This window comes from Lathyrus oleraceus, chromosome 7 (assembly GCF_024323335.1).
Source record: "Lathyrus oleraceus cultivar Zhongwan6 chromosome 7, CAAS_Psat_ZW6_1.0, whole genome shotgun sequence".
In the NCBI taxonomy this organism is placed as follows: Eukaryota; Viridiplantae; Streptophyta; class Magnoliopsida; order Fabales; family Fabaceae; genus Lathyrus; species Lathyrus oleraceus.
Genome location: NC_066585.1, coordinates 437,173,082 through 437,179,228, shown reverse-complemented (window position 1 = coordinate 437,179,228; position 6,147 = coordinate 437,173,082).

Below are 6,147 nucleotides of genomic sequence, written 5' to 3'. Positions count from 1 at the left end.
GCCTCAAGTGAAGCAAAGGAAGCTGTTTGGATCAAAAAGTTCATTAGTGAACTTGGCGTGGTTCCTAACATTGTGGATCCCATTGGTCTCTATTGTGATAACAATGGTGCTATCGCACAAGCTAAGGAACCTAGATCTCACCAACGATCCAAACACATACTCAGGCGTTATCACCTCATTCGAGAGATAATAGATAGAGGAGATGTAAAAATATGCAGAGTACCTACACTTGACAATATTGTAGACCCACTGACAAAGCCTCTTGTGCAGCAGAAGCATGATGACCATACTAGATCTATGGGCATTAGGAGTATGTCTGATTGGCTCTAGTGCTAGTGGGAGATTGTTGGTGTAAGCCCTAGAGGCCAATACTTTTGGTACTTGTATCAAATTATTTATTAATAATAAAAGGCTTTTTCTTTATTATGTTTGTTTAATAAAGTCTCTAGAATAACTAGTCCGTTTAATGTATCAAGTGTGACTTAATCATGAGATCACATTAAACATAAGGACATTATTCTTAAAGTATCCGTAGTCGAGCTTTATTGTGAAGTGGGATAACATTAAAGCATAAAGACTATTATGTATATAGACTGATGATCACATCTCATGGATCATGGATAAGGAGTTATCAAGTCTTAAACATAAGTATGAATATTAAGAGTAATATTTATACTGGATTGACCCGCTATGAGAATACTATATAGAATGTTATGCAAAGTGTCATAAGTTATTCTCATGGTGATAATGGGGTATACCACCCTTCGACCTGAAACCACTATGGACTCTAGATGTAGAGTCGAGTGCCTTGTTGCTGATCAAACATTGTCCGTAACTGGATGACCATAAAGACAGTTGATGGGTACTCCACGAAGCATGCTAAGGGACATGAGTGACCTAGATGGAATTTTCCCATCCTGCGTAACAGGATAAATGTCTATGGGCCCAATATTGAACTGGACAAGGATGACACGGTCTATGCCTTGTGTTCAATATAGACATAAGGGCAAAAGGGTAATTATACATATAAGTATTATCACAGAAGGATTTGTCAGATCACAGACATTTTCGTGTCTTGGGTAGCAGTGATGTGTTGCTAGATACCGCTCACTATTTATTATGTTAAATGCATGATTTAATATAATTGTCAATGTTGCGAAAACCTACAGGGTCACACACAAAAGGACGGATTGATGAGAGATAGAGTAACTAAGGAACACCGTAAGGTACAGTGCACTTAAGTGAATTTAGAACATCGTAAGGTGCGGTGTACTTAAGTAGAATACGAAATATGGTAAGGTACCACACGCTTAAGTGATTTTGGCATATTATAAAATATGGGCCACATACACTTAAGTGGGCTTTTTAGGTTGCAACCCACATAAGTGGTTCTATAAATAGAACCCTTGTGCAGAAGCATTTAGTGCAGTTGCAATTTCGTTTCTCTCTCTCTCTCTCACTCAAAACCTTCATTCGTAGCAACTAGCACTGAGATTGAAGGAATCCATTCGTGTGGAGTGAGTAGAGGTGTTGTCGTCGTTCAACGTTCGTGATCGCTCCGTAGATCTGCATCAAAGGTTTCAATCATCACAAGAGGTAACGATTCTATCACTGATCATGCCCATTCGTAAGGATCATTAAAGGAGAAATTTTAAATTCCGTTGCGTTTTGGATCGCCATTCTCCTTCAATTTCATGTCATCATCAAGCTTGATTTCAGTAAGAATGCAACTAAGCAAGAACAACGATGGAATCAATCAATATTCACTGATTATATGAATGGAACTAAATTAAACTAATTGATTTTCAGATCTCCAAAACCGATTTTCAAAGCTAATAATCTTCAACTTTTCTAGAAACTCCTTTAAATTTGAGCGGTTGTGAAATTAGCGACGATAAATGAACCTTTGATTACAAAGATTGTGAAACATTTGAGTGGGGAATGACTGTATCTTCATTTTTCCTGATGGAGGATTGAAGGCGATAATGAACGAGAGAGAAAGAGAGAGAGAGAGAGAGAGAGAGAGAGATGAAAGAATTCGAAGAATTTTTTATATAGGAGCTTTGAAATAGTTTTAGGGAAACTGTACGTTTAATGTAGAAGATCTTCTCCCTTTTTTGTTTTTTTTTTCATTTTCATTTTTTATTTATTTTTATTTTATAATTTTAATTTAATTTAATTAATTTAATTAATTTATACTTTTGGTTTAAATTTATAGTTTTTATTTTAATTAATTTGATTTTAGTTTATAGTTTTGGTTTTAATTTAGTTTTAATTTTGGTTTTATTTTAGTTTTATTTGATTCTAACAAAACGGAGTTTGTTTTAATTAATTTTGTTTTTATTTTATTAATTGTTAATAATAAATAAAAAGGAGGCAAACTAAAAAGATGGGGGAAAAACATTTTTCCCATAAAAAAACTATTTTAGCGTCGACTATATCCGTCGGTAATGGAATAGATAAATAAATAAATAATATTGGCTTTTGCCTTAGCGTCGATCAGAGCTGACGCTACCCCTAATAAATAAATAAGACAGAAAAGAATGAGGCAAACGACAATTATGGGCGAAAATGAATTGTTTTTACCAATATAATTACACTAGCGTCGGCCTTGATTGTCGCTTGTATTGCATTAAATAAAAAGTTAAGCATGTAGACATTTATCTTTTATAAATAAAAAAATAGATACGTTAATAATTAAATAAATAAATTATGTATCGTTAGCTCATGTCGATGCAATTGTTAAAGACATTTAAAAATTAAAAGAAATGATTTAACCTATTAGTGACCGACTATGGTGACATAAGGCTGACGCAATTAGCATCGCAGTCAGGGCTGACGCAAATATGTTGCAGCTTATACACTATTTTATGGTAAATAACTTTGTTTAGTAAAGAACTTGAACATCGGACAATGTGTAACCACTAGCCTTATGGTAACAAGGGGTAGTCTTTAGACACTATGCATAGGCAATGATTTACCAAATGTGTTCACATATTCTCTTCTTGGTTATCGAGCTAGAAGATATGATACCAGATATCTCTTGAGTCCAAATGATCAGATACACAAATGATTTTTAGAGATGGAATTTCATTTCATCATCAAGCTTGATTTCAATAAGAATGCGACTAAGGAAGAACAACAGTGGAGTCAATCAATATTCACTTATTATATGAGTGGAAGTATATTAAACTAATTGATTTTCAGATCTCCAAAACCGATTTTCAAAGCAAATAATCTTCAACTTTTCTAGAAACTCCTTTAGATTTGAGCGATTGTGAAATTAACGATGATGAATGAACCTTCGATTACAATGATTGTGAAACATTAGAGTGGGGAACGACTTTATCTTCATTTTTCCTGATAGATGATTGAGAGCGATAATGAACGAGAGTGAAAGAGAGGGAGAATGTGTGTGTACGAGAGAGAGAGAGAGAGAGAGAGAGAGAGAGATGAAATAATTCGAAGAAATTTTTATGTAGGAGCTTTGAAACAGTTTTAGGGAAACTGTACATTTAATGTAGAAGAGCTTCTCCTTTTTTTGTTTTTTTTATAGTTTTGGTTTTAATTTAATTTTAATTTTGGTTTTATTTTATTAATATACAGTTTAGCTTTTATTTTACAATTTTTTTTATGAATTTAGTTCAAGTTTTATATTTATTTGATTTTATTTTAGTTTTATTTGATTCTAAAAAAAAGTAGTTAGTTTTAATTACTTTTGTTTTTAGTTTATTTTATTTTATTAATTAAAAACAATAAATAAAAAGGAGGCAAACTAAAAAGGCGTGGGAAACAAATTTTTTCCAATAAAAAGTTTATTTTAGCGTCGACTTTGTCCGTCGCAATTAGTGCAAGAAATAAATAATATTGGTTATTGCCTTAGCGTCAATCAGAGTTAACGCTACCACTAATAAATAAATAAAATAGAAAAGAAGGAGGCAAACGACAATTGTGGGCGGAAATGAATTGTTTTTACCAATATAATTACATTAGCATCGGCGTTGACTTCCGCTTGTATTGCAATAAATAAAAAGGTAAGCATATAAACATCTATCTGTTATAAATAAAAAACTAGATAAATTAATAATTAAATAAATAAGTTATGTATCGTTATCTCATGCCGATGCAATTGTTAAAGACATTTAAAAATTAAAAGAAATTATTTAACTTATAATTGTCCGCCTTTTGTGACATTAGGTTGACGCTATTAGCGTCGTAGTTAAGGATGACGCTAAAATGTTGCAGCTAATACGCTGTTTTCTGGAAAAGAACTTTATTTAGTAAAGAACTTGAACGTCGGACAATGTGTAAACACTAGCCATATGGTAACAAAAGATGGTCTTTAGACATTATACATAGGCAATGATTTACCAAATGTGTTCATATATTCTCTTCTTGGTTATTGAGCCATAAGATATGATACCAGATATCTCTTGAGTCCAACTGATCAGATACACAAATAATTTTTAAACATGGAATTTCATGTCATCATCAATATAGTTTTCAATAAGAATGCGACTAAGCAAGAACAATGGTGGAATCAATCAATATTCTTTGATTATATGACTAGAAGGAAATTAAACTAAATGATTTTCAGATCTCCAAAACTAATTTTCAAAGTTAATAATCTTCAACTTTTCTAGAAACTCCTTTAGATTTGAGCGATTGTTAAATTAGCGATGATGAATGAACCTTCGGGGTGACAAAGATTGTTAAACATTACAATGGGGAACAACTGTATCTTCATTTTTCCTAATGGAGGAATGGGAGCGTTAATGACAAAGATATATATATATATATATATATATATATATATATATATATATATATATATATATATATATATATATATATATATATATATATATATATATATATATATATATATATATCTTCCTATCTGGTTCATTTTTCCTTTTTGTTTTTTTTTTCATTTTCATTTTTTTTTAATTTTATTTTATTAATTTATAATTTTGGTTTTAATTAAAAAGTTAAACATATAAACATATATCTATTATAAATAAATAAAATAGATAAATTAATAATTAAACAAATAAATTATTTATCGTCAGCTCACGCCGACGCAATTGTTAAAGACATTTAAAAATTAAAAGAAATGATTTAACTTATTAGTGTCCGCCTTTGGTGACATAAGGTTGACGCTATTAGCATCGCAGTCAGGGCTGACGCAAAAATGTTGCAGCTAATACGCTGTTTTCAGGTAAAGAACTTTATTTAGTAAAGAACTTGAACATCAGACAATGTGTAACCACTAGCCATATGGTAACAAGGGATAGTCTTTAGACAGTATGCATAGGAAACTATTTAGCAAATATGTTCACATATTCTCTTCTTGGTTATCGAGCTAGAAGATATGATACCAAATATCTCTTGAGTCCAAATGAGCAGATACACAAATAATTTTTAGAGATGGAATTTCATGTCATTAACAAGCTTGATTTCAGTAAGAATGCGACTAAGCAAGAACAACGGTGGAATCAATCAATATTCACTGATTATATGAGTGGAAGTAAATTAAACTAATTGATTTTAAGATCTCCAAAACCGATTTTCAAAGCTAAAAAAAATAGATAAATTAATAATTATATAAATAAATTAAGTGCCTCAGTGAGTCAGAGGCGTACTTCGCCCTTTCGACTGTACATAGTGGAGCGTGTGGGGCACACCAAGTTGGTCATAAGATGAAATGGCTTTTATTTCTCCAAGGGACGTATTGGCCTACTATTTTGAAAGATTGTATTGAATTTGCAAAGGAATGCTAAGAATGTCAGATACATGCAGGCATACAACACGTCCCTGCAAGTGAATTACATTCTATCATCAAGCCTTGGCCATTTAGAGGTTGGGCTTTAGATTTGATTAGAGAAATTCGACCTCCATCATCTAAAAATCAAAGATATATATTGGTGGGAGTTGATTATTTTATGAAGTGGATTAAAGCTATACTCTTACCAAATGTGAATCAAGAAGATGTAATTGAGTTATTCCAGAAGCACATTATTTATAGATTTGGAATCCCATAGACGATTACAGCGGATCAAGGGTTAGTATTCACTGGTCGAAAAATGAAATAATTTGCCAAAGAAATGGGCTTCAAACTGTTAACTTCAACGCCTTATTATGCTC